General features: G+C 44.4%; 1 protein-coding gene across 15 annotated transcripts in view; it reads left to right on the top strand.

The window, feature by feature from the left end:
* Positions 1–19287, top strand: part of FOXP1 (forkhead box P1) — a 442244-nt gene that overhangs the window by 234443 nt on the left and 188514 nt on the right. For 2 of the 15 annotated variants that reach the window (XM_019499630.2, XM_059715647.1), the window contains one exon: positions 8861–8984. The exons of 12 other annotated variants lie outside the window; for them this stretch is intronic. The gene's annotated coding sequence lies outside the window, so the exon portion shown is untranslated. Of the gene's footprint in view, positions 1–8860; positions 8985–12063; positions 12084–19287 lie in introns of those variants that run through there. One more of the 15 variants, XM_019499633.2, reaches the window with a different exon arrangement.

Genomic DNA, 19287 nt, shown 5'->3' with positions numbered 1-19287 from the left:
ATAAGGGTTTTTGTTTTTTGCAAGCTCCATTTTCTCAAGTTGCTCTGAACCTTAGGCACTGAGTATGGGCAAAGGAGGGTAAAAATCAGTTGTGTTTAATCCATACACCCTTGATTTCCATGACAGATCTCTCTTGAGTGTTAGCAGATCAACAGATGGTGAATTTTGAGTGTGCTAGGGGAGCCCAATGATTAGGGACCCAGTGGGGGTCACTGTCTGCCCTATGTGAGCATTGAGCAAATTAGTGACAGAGGGCACGCTTGTGTTCTCGTAAGCGCTGGAGGCCAGCTCCATGTGTTCCCAGATTTTGGTCCTGCTTTGCTTTCCCGTAGACTCAGCATTGAGCCCTTACACTCATTCACATAATGGAAATAGCTTCATTTCCACAAGATCTCACTGCTGACCGTGTATCTACATCCTCTGTAGAGGATGAGTGTCCAATGGTTTGGGTGCTGGTCTGAGACTTGACAGACTTTAGCTTTGGTTCCCAGCTCTGTGACAAACTCCCTGTGTGATTTTGGGCGAGTTATTTAGTTTCTTTGGGCCTTAGTTGCTTATCATCACTAAAAGGTGGGGGAATGGAGACCACAGGGATGATATGAGGATAAAAGCATTACAGATGATGATGGGCACCTATACGCGTGCATTGAGGCTGCTCCGACATGCTGTAATTATAGCGTGTCAGAACAGACTCAATTAATCGAGTCTGCCGAAGCGCGGTAATTACTGCGTTCCAGCAGACTCCCGTGTCACGTGCATCAGTGTCCCCGTACTGAAAAATGGGGGCGCTTCAACTCAAGCTCACTCGATGAGTGCCCCCACTGCCATTTTTCAGCATGGGGATGCTGATACACGTGACGCTCCAAGCGCTTTAATTAAAGCGGTTCTCAGAGCTGCTCTGATTCGAGCCCCGTCCGCCTCCCCACCTCCTGGAGCACTTGTATAAACACCCAGTGCACTTGCACACTGTCAGAAGTGGGCTAGATCACTTCTTAGCAGCTGTACAGCAGTGAGTTTTGCTCATCATTTTAACATACTTAATGTATTTTCGGATTTAATGCACACGACATTGTTTACCCTTTAGCAGTTGCATGTTTAACATGGTTTTGTTATCCTAGATGTTCTGTTATGATTTGGCACCGAGAGCTTTCATTCCTTTATCAGCTCTATTTCCTTTGCAGTTGTTCATTTAATTGTGCTCCTCTGTGTATTTTGCAAAGCAAGATGCACTCGTTACAGCTCGCAGGCCTCCCTCCAAGGTTTCGATGGCATGGTAACCTGTGTCAGTGCCATTCTTGTAAGTATTACTCAGTGGGACGTTGGAGCATTTTATTTTATTTTGTCGAAGGAGGGGAGGCAGCGTTAGGAAAATTCTTGCCTGACCTAAGAAGTTTCCAGAAGTTCTTTACTCTAGCTATTTTCTGTTTTAAAGCTTTGTTTAAGCATTCCAGCCAGAAGACGGCTGGAATATGCGGCTGCAACGCGGAGCAAAGTACGTAGTCTGCTTTGTTATCCTTATTGTTCTGTTAGGACTTGTACAAACAATTTTAATCTCAAAATAAGAGCTCGCTTGGTCTCTGTCTTCAGTTTTCAACAGTCCCATCCAATGCATGTTATCTTCCCCTCTTGTACAGCCTGAGACAGAATTTTTTCCCCTTCTCAAATTCTCTGTCCCGTCGGAAGCCGCACGCACCAGCTGCGCGGCGTCCAGGAGTGAGAACATCTGCATGGCCATGCACCTGCATGTGGACGGAGATGTTCGAGCAGTGCATTGAAATGCAGATTTCAGACACAAGCACAAGAGCCCTGTAGTTCTGACCATATAAGGAGCAAGCTAGCTTTCGCACTGCCTGTGCCTGCTGCTTGGGACTCGGCAGCAGGGAGACAATTTCCCTAAGCATGGACCAGCCTTCGCTTGGCTGCGTGGGGTCAAACCCCTCCAGTTGGAGGACTGGGCTCATTTGCTTTTCGGGATTTTTTCCCCTAAGAGGTCCAAGAGCCACAACCACCGTTTCAGATGAGATTTCTTTGCCCTGTCCTGTTCTTTTTTTGCACAGCTCAGGCACTGCAAAAACCACTGGGTGCCCACATAACTCCGTCTTCTGCTTCCCTTCCTCCTGCTTCCTCTGTAGGGAGCCTAGCAAGGCCACTTGCGGTCTGCAGCTGATGCATGGTCCTGATAGGATCCTTGTTAGTGGATGGAAGTTAGATCAGCCCCAAGGCTGCTCTGCCCCAGGCTGGAACCAGTAAGTGGCACCAAGCAGCGGGAGAGCTGCTGAGCAGCCTCCCCGAGAGCCCTTGTGGCTGGAGCTGATGGCCTTTAGGCTTCAGGCTGGACATGTTGCAGGAGGTAGTTCCCTTGAATCGGATTGAGAGCTACCTCTGCAGAGTCCCTCCCTCCTTGCTGCTTCTGCTGCCAGTGAGGCTTTCAGTGCCCTGCTATGAAGATTTTCTTCTCTAAGTCCTCACGTGTTGGAAGAAGGGAAGGCAAGAGCTGATGGGTTTCAGAGGAGCCCCCCAGATCTGTAGGTGCATTGCACACGCAGCCCTCACAGTTGTCCTCGCATTTGCAGACATCAGGCAGGTTGTGCATGCGCTTTTTTGCATGTGCAACTGAGAGAATTGGGTCTTTTCTTTAAAAAAAAAGAAAAAAAAAGTGTGTACCAAAACTTAAGAATTTGTAACATATGGGAAATACATGCCAACTGCCAGAAAGAATTCATGTCTGAATGATTTTCCTTGTAGACTTCGATGCTGACTCTGAGACAGAGGAAGTTTTATTAGATGATTTTGCTCTGGGCGCAGGACTTTCGCAAGGACATTTGTTATTTCTCCATGCCTGTTGCCCGAGCGGCAACCCGATAGCCAGGGCCCTGGCTTAGGATAAGGCAGCAGGACTGTCTCCTTTCCCCCAGAAGTTAAGCTAAGGCTTCTCATTGCTCACTGCAGGCTTGGCTCTGCTGAGAGGGGTTGGATGCTTGTAGCCGTGTGCGAGCGCTCAGCATTTCCTCTAGTCTCCCTCTTGCTCACAAGTCAGTGGGGAGAATTTTTTTTTTAATAGGACAGTGCATTTTTCCTTCATTTTTCCACAACAGATCTACTACAGACTTTTTGCTCTGTTCTTCATGCAAACATCAACTCCTGTAAGCTAGTGATTCTCAACCAGGGTGCTGCCTTGAGATCTCTTCAGGGGTGCCACACAATGCTAGCGGTATTAGGCGGGCGAACACGATTCACAAGATAAACCCAGAGATTTCAGGTAGGAATCTAGAGCGAGAGCGTTAAAAACCTCCTGGCCTGCTGTGGACTTCCTGAGTTCTTTGCAACAGAAAAATTGCTCTATTCAATTTCTGGAGTAAAAAATGAGCGGGGACTACGAGGTGGCATTTTCCTAGGGCTGCGGTGAGTCTAACAAGGGGTACCCCAAGACTGAAAAGGTTGAGGATCCCTGGTATAAGCATATAAGAGTGCCTGCTTTAGACTGCTGGGTGTGAAAACAAGGAGTCGTAATCAAAATGGTTTTAATGGGTGTGACCTGTTTGTGGAAAGAAATGAAAGTGCTGGAGGAGGAAACGCGCTCTCTCTGTCCACGGAGCAGCGGCAAAAGAAGCCTGTTCTGCTAGGGTGCTTCCACCCTGACCCCAGCAAGTGATCTGGCCTCCACGCTCCTCCCTTGACTTTAGTAAGAGTTGCAAGAAGGGAAAGCTGATTGGGAGCTGCCAAGAAATCCAGCGTGGCTGTCAATTAGTGGTTTCTGTCATCTGGAACCGGATTGCCACACTCCTTTCCTTTCGGCTGCTGAAGAGCCCAGCCGGCTGACCAGCAACTTCTGGTCACTGGTGAGCTGGCTGGAGTTGGAGAAGCAGCCCGCCGCGGGGGAAAGTTCCTCTGCCCAAATATGAACCTCCTGTGTTACACGGCGCTCCCTGCAAATGCGATCAATTTACACAGATGTCATTTTTGAAATCTTGGACTTGAGTTGAGAGCATGAGAAATGTTAGCATAATTTCTTAAAATAACATCTAGTAACGTTGAGTGCACAGAAATATCAAGCACATTTGTATTATGAGACTCATTTGCATCTCCACATTAAAAACGGTGGTTTTTCTTTTCAAGAAATGGTTGCTAGATCTGATTTTTTTTTTTTTCAAATCGAAGCTAAATTTGTGTTTTTGCTTTCCTCTTTGCCCTTCATTTTGCAATTTTTTTCTCATTCTATAAATATAGAATTGTAAACAAGAGCTAATCCTTAGCAACAACCTGGAAAGTTAACATTTTCTGTAGCTCCTATTATAATTAATTCAGACACTCTGAATATGATGTGATTTAGACACAGTATTCATAAGGCCAGTAGGTACTAATATCTTGTTAGAGAACTGAGAAAGGAACACTCTTTTGTGTTCATCATGTAACATAATTGCACCACATTTTCTTTCATATGAAGATGTTTAAAGATGCTTTTTACTTTACATTTGCAAAATGGAAGGTTTTGCTTTTACATTTGGCTGGAATTGTCTTAAATGTGTTTTCCCTCCTGCACCAGTCAACATTGTCAAAACATTTTGCAAAGTACCTTTTAATAATACAGATATATGGGTTAAGACCATCATTACATTAATTTAGATCTTGCTGCAGGTAAATTGTGAGATGCTTCTAGTTTATTATAAAAGTTGTTCACAGTAAAGAAACATCTCCCATTTTTTCTTAAATAGACAAAGCATAGAGATTTATACAGAATAAAAGCATGGTTTTGCATTATTGTTTAAATATGGCTTGATTAAGGCATCCTGTTAGAGCCGTATTTATTTTATTTGCTCAGGGTGAGCTGTTGTTGTGTGAATCTATGCAAGCCATATGCATTTGGATTTTGCAGCTCCCAAAAGATTGTGATCAAAGCAATATAGTTGTGACAAGCCACACATACATAAAGTTTACATCTAGCTTTTCTTCTTAAAATATTTTATTCCAGTTTTGTAATACCCTGGTATCGTGGTCAGTGTTCCCATAAAAAAATGCTGTGTTTTATGAAATGATACAATCTGTGAAGCATTTCCCATTATGTAGACACCATGTCTTTAAATTATAGCAATTTCTTAAGATTTTAAAGCAAAATGAGCTCTTAGAAGTGTGATTAATAGCAGGGAATGAGGCTAACACTGGGTCATCAGTGGCACTCCATTACAAAAAAGGTTGGACTAATAAAAGCATCCATCTATTTGACCAATAAAGCATTTGATTGATATGCTTATAGTTTTTATCATACAGTAGTTACTTTATACTGAATAAACTGTGGTTTTACATGCTGGAAAAGGAGCACAGAATAGGCAGCTTGCATTCAAGTATGGAAATACCAGGACTTTTATATGAAGGCTAATGCTTGTGGTGGGTTTCCCATTGTGGGAACAAACATGAAGGGTGTGTGAATATTTTGCCATCTACTTCCCTCTGTCCAAAGCTGCTTGATGAGGCTGAAGCTCAAAAGCCCGAGGCAAGGAGAGAAGGGATTGCATTGAGTATCATTGTCAGCCCAGTGCTAAGTCCCTGATGGTCCAGACCTCAAAAATACTCGTGAGGAGCAAGAAATGAATCATCACTTATGTTTTCTTGGCACGTGGACTCCAGCTCCAACATGGTGTTCATACAATTCATCCGCTCCTATAGCAAAGTCCAGTGCAGTCATGGACAAAGGTTCAAAACTTGGCGATCGCTCCTGGACTCTCCAGGAGGGTTGCCTCAAAAATCAGATTGCCTCAAAAATAATATATTTGGGGTTTAGGTTTTTTTGGAGGGGTTGGGTCTTTTTTTAGTGTGTTTTGCCTTTTGGTTTGCAAGCCTCTAGCTTCTGCTCGTTTCACCCATTTGAACTTTTCTTTGAAACCCCACAGTCTAGAAATGTGGCGGCGGCGGTGTTTAAGGCAGGCTGAGATTCTCCTGCCTTTGCAGGAATGCCAGAGCAAGGCTGCGAAGAAAAATTCCAAGTATCATCATGAGACTCACGATAAAATCAGGGGAGGTGGCAGTACTCTAGCTGGGCATCGGGCCAGCCCTGCTATTTGTACGGGAATTGACTGCTGAATGGGAATTCTCATCAGTACTGACTTCAAGTGTGATTGCTTTATATACTTGAAGGGAAATTAATTAGCATGCTACCTCCTTGTAGCATGGATACTTCCTTCAGCGTGTTTGGAAATCGGAACCGGTTCCAGACATCAGGAATCGAATAAAAAAAAGAGATCCGTGTTGTGTATCTTAAGCCAGTCTGTCTATCCACAGTCCCTATGTCCCCAGGAGCTGAAACCAATAGCGTGGCTGCCTCTGAGGCAGGGAGGCTGTGGCATGGGGGTGGTACATGGGCTCCCAAAGGTCACACACATGTTTTTGCTAGAGCAGGGGTCAGCAACGTTTGTGGCCGGAGTGCCAGAAACACCCCGGCCCTGACCCACGCCTCGACTTGCTGTGCCAGGAGTGGCCCGATCTGCGGCGCTGGTGGTGGCTGCATGCATGCCTCCAGGAGGAGGGCGGGGAGGGTCCGAGGTTGTGCTGCCCCAGCCCCTTCCCTGCTCTGAGCCCCGAGGCGCGTGTGCAGCTGCTGCCAGCTCGGAGCCAGTGCCGGGGCTCTGGCGACTGGTGCAGCTGTTTGCAGCCTGCCTGCCACAGCCTGCCCAAGCGCTGGGCAGCCGAAGCAGGTGACGGGCAGGCTGCAAACAGCTGCATCGGGCTGCACAGCACCAGCTCCATGGTGGTGGCAGGGGGCAGACGGTGATGGAGGGACCAGGGTTGCCCTGCCCCAGCCCTTTCCCCACCATCCGCCCGAAGGCGCGTGTGGAGCTGGAGCCTGGGCTGCGGAGCCCAGTGCAGCTGTTTGTGGCCTCCCGGCTGCAACAGACCCGGGCAGCCTCTGCCAGCCACGGAGCCCAAGCTTCTTGCAGCCTCCTGGTCCCCTGCTGCAAACAGCCCAGGCTCCGCAGCCAGCGGCAGCTGCCCAGAGCCCAAGCCGGCTGTGATGTGCCTTGCCTGCCACGCTTTGACACGCATGCTGGGGGGTTGCCGAACTCTGTGCTAGAGCATGAGCCTGTCTGCCAGTCTCCCTAACCACTAGAGAATTTGTCCATTCCTTGTATATTTTCCTATTTTTTATGAAATATGTGCTTAGCCCATAGCAGTCCTCTTTGGGATTGCTTTTATGTCCTGGGGGTGAGAGAGGAGGTGATGGAAAGGACTTTTCCCGAGTCTGAGAATCCCTAGGACCTCAGGATTGAAATAATGCAGCAAGATCAAGACTAGCAGTGCGCCAGATCTTGCAGGTCCCTGTGTGCTGACAAGCAAACCTTGCTTGGAGCTCTCCAGAGATGCTCAGGGATGGATGGGGCAGAGAGGTGGTCGTGGGGTCTGAAGTTTCCACTGAGAGGAGGAAGGGCATTGGGGCTGGAAGCCCTGTTGGGGTTAATGAAAAGGAAAGAGAGATTTTTAAGTGATCTGCAAATGGTAATTGGAGGCCAGAGCGAAGAAATTGAGGATGGTGGAAGGATGAGGGAGGGAGGAGGAGTGAAACCTGCTGTGCTGCTTCCATATCATGTGTCGATATATATAGATAGCTATAGAGTGTGTGTGTGTGTGTGTGTGTAAATGCACATGCACATGTCCCTCTTGGCAGGGATTAAGTTGTGCAGTGAGGGATCAGAATTGTTTCTGCCTCACTTGTACGGACTGCCTTAAAAAAACCCTACAATTTTGCACCCTTCGCATGCATATTGGCAGGCTGTTTAAATGCAGTCTTGTTGATTGAAGAGCAATGGACTTCTGCTCCCACGTGCAGGTGTAAATGTTTGTTTCTTCAATTCGGGTCCAAAAATTTAACTATTTTACTTAATATCTATCATCAGTATATATTTTTTAAAAAAAATCTCCTTGATGCAGACTGCATCCCGAGTTCCTTTTTTTAGTCTCACTTCCCTAAAGTGATTGGTCATTTCTGCACCTTCATTTATTTTTTTGTTTTAACAGACACGTGAAAGCAGGTTTCTTCCCCCCCCCCCCCCCCCCCCCCCCCCCCCCCCCCCAGTTTCTGGTGTCTAAAGAGCCCGAAAACTTTTCTCTCTGTTTCGATTTTGTATTTTTTTTCAATCCTAACTCTGGGAAAGAGTTAACAGGATTTCACTTGATCTGCTGGTTTATATGATGAGTAATGCTAAGTTGGTAACAGCAAATTGTTGTTTATAAGCAAACATGGCACTGTGTAAACACGCCGGCCTGGTCCCCAACTGGTTTAATTTCATGGTGGTCAGCAGCTGATATATGTAACGTTCAACCTTTCTGCTTCTCTAAATGTCAGAAGAATGACTATTTGTTTGTCTTGAGTTCTTCCCAGCTGTTTACTCTGCAATGCATTTGCCTCAACCTTGGTTCCCTAAGAGTGGCCCCTTTCTCCTCCCCGCTCTGTTTACACTAGTCCTGCCCCGAGTGTCACCTACGAAATCTGTTGATTATTCCACCTGGTTAATGTTAAATTGCTCTTGCAAGATGATGTGTTTGTTCATAAACACAAATGCTGGGCCCCTTGTTTACTGTACCCATGGCAGCAATCAGTTATTAAACAAATATTGCTTTGTTTGCGGGTGTGAGCAGCAGTTTATCCTGCAAGGTCTTGGGGGGGGAAAAAAAAAAAACAACTTGAAATGCCGCGATTTTGATAAAGGAGAAAAGGGGAACTTGTCCCTGGAATGTGGTTGAAACGGACTTCGGTTTGCTTTTCTTATCTCTCACTTGGATGAAGGGGCTAGAAAGATTAGCAAGTTGTTTGGTTTTTCCAAGAGATTTCCTTAGTGTAATGATATCTATCCAGTTGTTTGCTTTTTTTCAGAAGGGAGAGAGCACTCCTGCAAGACGACTAGCACAGTAATAGAGCATCTGATGGCTAGAAAATTCTGTGTGGAGCAAACAAGGACTTAGAAGGTCTAGGACAAAGGGATAGGGCTATGAACAAGGTAATCGCCAAAAGAGTGCAGTTTCTGAATGTCATTCAAGGGATGGTTGGGGTGGGATTTTATTTTTAAATATATATATATATATATATATATATATATATATATATATATTTTTTTTTTTTTTTTGCTTACCTGTTCAAGTTGGATCTGATTTTAATGGATGCATGTGCTCTCTATCAACTTGGAAAAGGAAAACATGTAACTTCGAGGAGATCAGTAGAAAACCCTGCGCCTTAAAAAACATTCGAATGGAGAGAACAATCCGATGTTCAAAATGTGCCCGTCGCTCTTCTTTCTCAAATAACATGATAGAACTGGTTTTTTGGGTTTGTGTTTTTTTTTGGTTTTTTTTCCTTTCTGCTTATAATGGGAAAACAGCATTTCCATCTGCTAATTCTGTATGCTGGTTATTTGCTCTTTCCTTTCTGAGAGTCCTAATTAGTTAAAGCCATGCTGGTAGTTTGTGCTTTGCATTATTTTGCAAAGAAGCAAGGAAAAGCTAACTTAAGACCATTTTTTGTTTCTCAGAATGATTGTTTGTTATTGATCCTGAGTGTGGTGCCAGCTTTTAATGCCAGGCAGGACCTGTTAGCATTAGCTGTAAATTGTTAGAGCTTTGCATGCATCTTGGATGACCTTGAGAACCTGACCTCAACTCCTTTATCCAAAGTAGCATCGGTGACTTGATATGTGAGGCACCTGTTAAAAAAAAAAATGTATTTAACATATATTTATAGAGCGCTTGTGAAGGATAAAATTAAATAATTGTCCTTTTCATCTCTTGGAAAAGCAAGCAGCAAAATGGGCACCAAATTGTGATCTATTGTATTCGCTAACTCGCACCAACGATCCAAGCATATTGTTCATTTTGGCCACTTGAGTGGTTCTGGGGCTTGAGATGAAGCGAAAGGTACTTGAAGTGTGTAACCAAATAAGCCAGTCGTTAATTGACCAGCAGCACTATGAAGAGTCAACCCCCCACTCTATTAAACTAAGCAAAAATGTTGAAATGAGGGAGGTGTACTGCGGGGTGCTCTTACAAAGCAGCACAGAACTGCTGCAAGAAGCCCTGCCAAGTGATAGAGTAGTTGCACAGCTCGTTTAGGGAGGGGGAGAAGGAGATATAATGACTTTATAATGAACACCCGGTCTCACTAAGATTTGGGATCACTCATCACACCACTGTGGCAAAATAAACCAGCCATCCTATGCATTTACTAAACAAAACCCACTTTCAGATCTTCCCCTTGATCTTTGTGAATGTGTCAGTCTGGGCGGCCAGTATGGGAACGATGGCATATGAGTTCATTTCTTACTGGAGCAGTTTCACTTGCTGGTCATGAACACACAGTCACTGTGAATATGGTATACTGGTGTGTACTGGAGTGAGGGAGATGGGTAGGTAACTTGTATGTTTGTGCACGTGTGTGTGTGAATGTGAGACACAAGGGGATGGGTGAAGGTAAATCTGTTAAGACAGCTATTCTCCTAGATATCCCTCCTTGTGGAAGAGCATTTTTGTAAACCAGTCAATGTCCAGATCAAAGTCTTTGCTATAACGTTCAGCGTGTCCCAGTTGGAAGTGTCATACTGTTCGTCCCTGCTAGTCTGCCACTATCCAGTGTCCCCTTCATTACAGAAGAAATGAAATACCTCCATGCCTGCATGCTGGCGGTGATGACCATGACTGTTTATGTCTAAAAATAGTAGACATTTCCAAAATAGGAGCAAATGAACTCCGCTTCAGGGTACATACCAGCTCAAATCAAACACGAGGTATCGTACAGTAACAAGACGGTAGAGGAGGTGGGAACCAAGTATACTCAGTTAGTGCCTGGTTTCTCCTTGGGGAGTGCAGGGCGCGATGGAGCAAAAAGATTCGGTTGGAGAGTGGGATGAATATCTTCCAGCTGGTTTTAAAGTGATTCAGGCCTGTAGTTTGAGATCACCATGGCATGTAGCTAGAGGACGTGTGCTAATTATTGTCAAATAATGAGTGTATGTTAAGGTGGTGATCTGTTTGTCCTAGAGCAGTGGGGCTCGACCCCCAGCCCACGTGCCATATCCAGCCATCGGCGCTTATAGTTCGGAGCATCGGACCAGCCATCCCCAGCCAGCTCCGCACCAGTCAGGAAATTTGGCAGCAGGGGAGAAGTGGCAATTAATATAGCCACCCCCCCCTGCCTTCAAATTCCCACACCCTGCGGGCCGTACACCCCTGCGTGGCCCACGACGGACTAGACCCAGCCATCCCAATTCACACTCCTCTTTCCCTACACTTCAGCTTCTCCAGCAGACTGGCCGCCCTTCCCTGTACTGCTTTCAAATAGCTTCAGATCTCCGTGCCCCTGAGGATCCATGCAGCTGTTTGAAAGTGGTAACTCAGTGGGGTCATTCGTTTGGGAGAGAAAAAATTAGAAAGGGAGAGAAAGAAAGAACGAAAAAAAAAAAAAGGGAGATTGGGATTTTGTATATCATTAAGGAAATAAAAAGGCCTTGGGCCAGCCTAGTGGATAAGCAGGAGCAGGTAAAGCTGCTAATCGAGAGTCTTGAGGGTGAAAATGGACATAAAACCTAGTGTAAGTTCAAGTTAGTTAAAGTTAAGCTTCTTACAGGAGTGATAGGTTTGATCCACAGGGAGGAATGGAGGCAACCGTGCTCACAGCAGTGTCCTTATTCACTTGGCCAAGGTGATGCGCTCACGTACTTTTAGAAAGCGCCGATGGTTGCTTTGACAGGCTGAATTTAATTATACCTCGGCGTGTCCCGTCCCCTCCCCACCGCCCTTTTTTACCTCTCCTCCCCATTCCTCTACGTCGTGAAGCAGCGCTTCCCGTTCAGCCAAAAGGGCAGGGAGGTGAGCAGCCCCCTTGTGAAACAGATGCCGATGCCACTCTGCGGATCAGCTAGCAGGGATGCTCTTAGAGCAGCGTGATTTGTTTCCCTTCCCCCGGGAGACTCCGCACATCACCTCTACGATACGCTCAACCTCTACCGACCCAAGGCTTGGGACGAGTCCAATTCAGACCCTCCAACTCCCCGCTGACAGCATGAGAAGCTGCCTCTGTGTCAGGAGGCCGGCTGGAGACGGTGCTGTTGGTAATTCTGTTCTTTCGGACCCTTTCTTCCAAAGGACTAAATGAAATTTCAGATTTTAGATCTGTCTAGACATATACAGTGCACGATAAAGTTGATAATACATTAATCATTTTTAACAACAGGTAATATGCATAATTTATGGTGTTACAGTGCTATCTTTTTTGATATTTATGATGGATAATGCTCAGTTTTTGCCCTCATATTACTGCTTTAAATTATACCACAAGAAAATTAATGAGAAAGTAGATTTATGGGTTTCATTTGTTTGTCAATTCGGAAATTAATTGGGTGTTAATTTTAGCCGTCCCTCATCAGACCAGGTCTTTAGTATGTGTGCATTACTTTGCATTCATTGAAGCCTACCTCCCATTTACTGTGGGTCACTAGCTTTGCATACATTAAAATAGCCCTCAGGCTCATTCTCTTGATTACTTTTTGAACTGCCATGCATTAGAAAATTTACGCCTTTCTGTTATAATTATGAAAATTCGGTATAGGAGGATGGTGCTTGCATAAGAGCAAGTACACAGTCTTTCTCTGCAGTGCAAGCTCGTATACAAAACCCTAGTACATTTTTGTTTTAATCCTTGAAAATAGTAATCTTGTTAATTTTTATTGTACGGTTTTCAGCCTTTGACGTTTTCAAGCAACCTAAATTCTTTGAACTCCATCTTTAGCTAAGGAAATATCAAAGGATTTCCTCTTGTAGTGTATTTTCTCTCTCTCTCACTTGCTCTCTCTCTCTTTTCTTTCTTCTTTTTACACTTTCCATGTATGTTCTTCTACCTCCTCTACCTTTCTCCATACCAAGAAGCCACCTTTTCATACATAACACAGCATAACCCCTCGGTGTGGTGGAATCTCATAATATTTTCATCAGCTCTGTTGGTCTGGAGGGTCATTTTAGGATCTTTATTTTAGCCCAGCCCCGACTTCTCATCCTGCTTCAAAAATCAGAAACCAGCCATATGCTGTCTGCAAAGATGAGCAGCTTTCGAAAGGGGTAAGCACGAAGATTCATCCAAAACTTAACTGACATGTATTTGTGCCCTTGAATTTGGAAGAGAGAGTTGGAAGCTCTGTAACTTCACATTTAATTGTGAGATATTTAGTATTTCCTGGCCTCCAGTGATCTAGAAATATAAGAGGTTGGCTTTTTTGTTACTCAGGCCTATCTGAAAGTAGGAAGCACTAGCTTGTCGATGTTCGTCTAATTTTTTTCAAGACAGAACCTTTCTGTGCTTCTCTTACCTTCGTTTTCTCCCCGGTTTGATTTCTTGCGAAAGTCTGGGGTGGTTCTTGCATCGTTGCACCTGTTTTCCTATCTGGATCCTACACTTTGAGTGCCCCATTTGAAATTAAAAAAAAAAAAAAAAATGCAGTGCTGGATGACTGACAGCTCCTAAAAACTTTAAAAGCCGGGCAGGTATACAGCTATCTGGAATCGAGTCGGTGTCAGGTTTTGTAAGCTGAGCCACAGTCTTCGTCGGTTTAATGATCTGCTTTGGTCAAATCATACTGCTTATTGGAGCAGCTTTTTCAAATGGTCTTTTTAATCACATACGGCTCCTTGAGTGAATCATTGGCCTGGTTCGGTATTTTGGACGCTTTTCTTCTCTATTTCCACTAATGAATCCCTATTCTTTTCCTAAACTTGTGCGTGTGTTCCTTCCATGTCACTAGCCAGCTTTCCAGGGAAACGTCCTCAGCCGGCGTTCAGTGGAAAGGTTTTTAAGGACGTCCTGAGCTGAAGACCCACACTTTGATTCCTTGGAGAAGTCCCTTGTGAAGAGAAGTGGAGCCTTCTTGCTTCTGTCTCTCTGGCCTGAACCCATCCCCGGTCATGGCGGTGCCGGAAAAATCACCACCTGCTAGCTCATAGCTGCTTCCTCCAAGTCAGTCTTAGGGACTAGAGAAGGAACGGTGTTTCTGTCCTGCCATGTCCCCTCCCTGACCTGGTGATTAAAAAAAGAAGACTTCTCTTTCTAGCACTGTTCACAACTTTTCTCAAATGCTTTCCTATCCAAGGAGCAAATTGCCACCCCCAGAGCGTTATAGAAGAAGTGGGTCTTGACCTGCGTTTCAAAAAGGTTTATTGGTTTCCAGCATGATTTAAGATGAGGGAGTGCATCTGGAGCTATCCCTTCCTAAAATTGCAAACAAATATATTCCGTATTGGCAGCGAATGGTTTAAACTCGTTTGCTCTTCCTGGATGTCTTTATGGACATGCCTGCGAGAGTGAGAATCTGGGACTGGAGCCTGTCCCTGCAAAGCTTACCTCACACAGATTTTGCTGTTAACTCTTCTCTCCGTGGACAGAGAACTAGATTTTATAAATCTGTGTTTAGTTGAATTTATACATCCTTTCATGACTGGGCCAAGTTCTTTAAGGGCATTTATTCTGCTTCATATAAATAATTGATCAGCCAAGTTAATTTACTTCTGCCTGACTTGGTCACCCTTAATTAACTGCCCTGGAATAAAGAGGGAACTTTTTGTTAGCTTCAAATCTTTCCCAAGTGTGAAAAAAGAAAGGCTGTTTGATGGCACTTTGTTTTGGACTAACGCTGTTGCAGTGGACACGTGGGTCCAAAATCTTGGGATTTGCAGCTCCCTTCAAACAAAGATGATAGCTAAAATAAATCATAAAAAAGACCAGGACTTGTGAGCAACTTTTCTGCTACCGAGTTAGGATGCAGAACGGGGGGATGTAGTTAGCGGTGTTAGTCAGAAGTCAAGCAGAAGGCAATGTAGATTTGTACTTTATGGACTAACTAAAGTTGATTATGTATCTCGCACAAACTTTAGAGAGCTGAAGCTTCATCAGAAATGGAGGGTCTACATTCATGGTGGAAATGCATACAGGAAAAATCTCCAAGGCACAAAGGGCAGTCCGACACTAGGGCCGGACTTGACTTTTTCATCAAAACCCAAAGGATCGTGTCTGGGAGCATCTGGCAATCCACCTGTATTTCATGACTTGATAGTGAATATTCCTGGGCAGGGTTCAGACTATCCTTTTAAATAAAAGCACCCAGATTGGAGTTCCCTGAATGGTGAGATGAGAAATCCCAAATTAACCAGAGCTGGCTACTCGCAGGCATTCAACTTTGTCACTGTTGACATCCATCCTCCCATCACTTTAGCTTGTGAGTAGTAAAGATACTATTTTCCCCTTGTTTCTCCCCACGGCGTTTGAGGAGTGTTCAGCTGTTTTTCTTCTGTTGTACTTCAGCAGTTCTGCTGATTTTTTTTTTTTTTTTTTTTTTTTTTTTGGTTTGGTTTTGGAAAATCTGGCATGTTAACCAAACAGTGCAGCGAGCTCTCTGGCTTTGGTTTAGGTTCGGATTCAAAAGGCAAAGACATCTTGCGGAAACATGACCAGAATCCTGAGAAAATGACCCCTTGTCATGAGATTTTGACCCAATCTGGTATAAAACTGTGAGAATTGTTTTTGTCTGATTTCTTTCATTTCTGGCTGAAATTCGAAAAGAACAATTTGTGAGGTTTTACTGCTGTTGATACTGGAACAAAGTCTCGATTTCTCTAGGGACCTAAACTCACAAACATCCTGTGCCCAGGATCTTTCTCCCTGATCTCAAAAAGCTTGACGTTATTATGGAAGATGTTGAAATAGAGGGAGTAAGTTATACCTTTTATACGGGCAGCCTCTCTTATGCTTTAAAAGCATGTTCTCCTTTGCAGCATAAGTGTGAGGATCGCATTGCCTTGCTGTACTCATCAGACAATGTTCTTCTGCCATTAAACATATTAATTTAGAGCGTAAGATCTTGCATATCATGGAACTTTATGCACAATACTGCATTTAATATAATTTATCCTTATGCATAAAAATGAACACTGACATGATATAAATCACTGTCTTCATAGAGCACTGGTTACCTGACTAAGTTTCTTCCTTAAGCTTCTTCATTAACGTTTGATTAATTAGGGTTGCATTCAGATAGAAATCTACTTTTTGCAACGTTGGTCGTGAAACCTCCTGCTCGGCTCCCGCGGAGGTTAAACCTGATTCCCGAGGTAATCCCTTTTTGGTTTTCTTCCCTCAAAATTTGAAACGGAGGTCTCAGAAACAGACTTCTTGGAACAGGAAGTCCTGTTCCATCCGTGAGCATATATAAATGATCATCTCATCCATCCCATTCGAGATAATCTTCTTTAATAGCCTATGATAAGAGGTCTTCCTCCTTCCACACGCATATGCAAAAAAGTCTTCCTCGTCCCATCCTGAGTGAAATTACACTTTGTTCGTTTGGGTGCTCAGACAGACCAGCGATGTACGCTGTGGGACAGGCCTAGATTCTGAAGAATTGAATTTACTGTGATTCTTCCTGTTGAGTCGCATTTGACCGTATCTAAGGATCAAATGGCTCTGTCGTCTTGCCACTATAACCCTAATCTTGAGAGGAGTTTGGCAAGGCCTGCACTGTTGTCTGGCAATGGTTATGCTTAGAACTGGCTAATGTGGATAGACAATTGGGGACAAAAATATTGCAGAAAACTGAAGACTGTTTAGCACTCAAATGAATCCAAAGTCCACTCAAGGCCATGCATTAATTTTCCCCATTGGAAAAGTTGCCATTTTTTGAGCAGTCATTTCTTTTTCAGGAGCATTTTGCAACTGCGGCAGTGATTTTCTTGACAACTGTGTTTGTTTGGGTCACCGGTTTGTGATTGGGATGGATCTGGTCTTAATTTGGGCAAGCTTTTTTCCCCCTGCTGCCAGCCCTTGATACCTGGGGCAACGCTTTCTTTTAACAAAAGACTTGACATCACAAGTGTTAAAGGGTTTTTTTTTATGCACCTGCTCCAAGACGACCTGACCCATATAACTCAAAGAGCTGAGTTTAACTAGCTAACCAATTTCTGTACATACAGCACACCCCAGAATATAATATGCATCTTTTTGAAAGGCAGAATGAAGTAAAAAAGAGTTTACAGAGTTACGGGTGCATAGAGCAGGGACCGAGCCTAATCTTCAGCCATAATTTTCTTGCCCTCCCTTTCCTGCTTAATGAAAGCTGAAACCCTAGCTGCTCCTGAAGACCGATCTCCATGGGTGGAGCTATGATTTTAAAAAAGGCTAAAGAGTCTCTTCAGGTCTCTGAAATAGGAGGTCAGAGGCCAGGAGCATCCACCAGAATTGCCCTAAGAAAACTTGATCTTGATGAGTAAAACATCAAAACCATTAAAAAAGAGAGGCGATCGTTTTCACCTCTGAAGTGAAGAACAATGAGCAATTAAGTCAATCCACTTCGTCAGCTATCTGAATATTAATGCCACAGCTATTGCACTGTGGAGCAGAAATTAAAGCAGGGTGCTTCTATCCTGGCCAGAAAATCAGCTTCTCTACTTAATTTGTGCACCCAAATTTTGGAGGGCTGCTTTTTGGGGGGGAAAGTTGCGTGTTGTATGTGAGAAATACGATATTCAAGTCCAACCAGTTTCTCAGCTAGTCCAAATGGCTATCAAGGCCCATTTACTCCGAGTAAGGATTGGCACCAAGTCCAAATGAGAAGGAAAGGGTTAGTGTGAAGTAGGTAGATTAGGCGTTCCTCTTGAGTTCATTTCTCTCTGGTGAAAGATGTACCTTTGTCTCTGCACTAGGTAGGACTTGCGTACTCCTCCTTGAGTCAGTTTGCAAGCCCTCTAGTGGTCCTCGGTGTTCTCCGTGGTCCAGGAGCTGCCAGAGATCTGTTTGAGTTGCAGTGGAGATATGCCCTTAGGCCTGACATGTTGCGTGTGTTCAAGTCAAAGGGTTATTTAAACCCCACGCTGCCTCCCTGGTTCACTCAGGCCATGTAAAAAGCAAAAGACACAGAACTTAGTACATGTCAGGACTGGATCGGTTTAAAAACACAATGCATTCTCTGGCTGCATCAGGGCAGTCTTTTGATTAGTTTAGATCTTGGGAGTTTTATAAGGGAACTGACTATAATGAGCCCTCTAGCCCTTTTGTCTCTTTGCATAATTTCAAGAATCCACAAAACAGACGGAAACAAGTTTCCAGAGCCAAGCCGAAATTTATTTAAATGTAAGCAGAGCATTTGAATCTGCTCCACCACCTTCCATAAGCGTGGACAGCATTTAGCGTGAATAGATCCCTTAGTGATTGCAGCAAAGTCCTCCTAATGAGTGGTTTCCCCCACACTGATTGAGAATCAAAAAACTGGTGCCCGCATTGCAGCATGCTTGTGACAAAGTCCTCATTAGTCCGTTGCTCCTCAGTTATGACATCTTGATTATCAGCTGCATGGATCATCACGATGAATTTACCAAATTGGGCGAGGGGTCTGGCATGTCTGTGTTTGGCTGAACAGTAATCAGGGTTAGAGGCTGCACATCACGAAGTGCTGACTGGTAGGCTACTCTTGAAATGTTGGTGAAAGCGAGGGGCTGTTTATTCTGAGCAGCTCAGCCAAGAATAGAGACCCTGGCAGGGAAGAATCTGTCTCTGGTAGGCATTGTACATTGGGTAGCTCAGGGCTTAAAATAACTCCTGCACAGATTTCCTGGGGCAAGTGTTTTCCCGTAGTATTTTTCCATTAGAAATACGTTGCTTTCTCACTGCTTCTCCAATTGATTTTTTTCCACCTGTGCTGGAAGGGGAAATTTTTCTTCCTGTTTCTGAATTGGTAGAGCCACTAAATTCAAACAGGCCCTCTTTTAAATATGGGCCTTTCATTTCCAGTGAAGGGCAATTAAAAACCAAATCTCTGCTTTGCTGGACTGCTCATGTCAACTTGGGGATTGCTCACCTGGAAAAGTTACAGGTGGGTAAGATACAGTAGGGATTTACAGTAGGAACTACTCTCCCTGTGTGGATGGTTTTAGTGTGCACAAAAGGTAAGGCAGCTGGCTTCACTTCCACAACAGTGTATAGTCGGCTACCTGTTGCAAATGCAGTGAGTTGCATTTGGAGGGCTGGTTCCTTTTCCACCTATCAAGCATCACTCAAGTCCCTGAAAAAACACGAATGCTGCCACCGGTACTTCTGTAACATACTGTCACCTTAGCCTTAACGCTGCGACATAAAAGCCGGAGGGTGACCCCCTCGCCTTTTGTAGTAGTTGTTTTTCAGGAACTTGAGCAGGGTGGAACAAGATTGCATTTAGGCACCTTGGAGTCTCTACGTGGGCTAAGTACAGGCGGTCAAAATGCCCCAGGCTCAGTTGATTCAAT

Source organism: Alligator mississippiensis, chromosome 12 (genome assembly GCF_030867095.1).
Source record: "Alligator mississippiensis isolate rAllMis1 chromosome 12, rAllMis1, whole genome shotgun sequence".
NCBI classification, from domain to species: Eukaryota; Metazoa; Chordata; order Crocodylia; family Alligatoridae; genus Alligator; species Alligator mississippiensis.
Note: the sequence above shows the minus strand (reverse complement) of the source record. Positions and strands in the feature narration are given on the sequence as shown.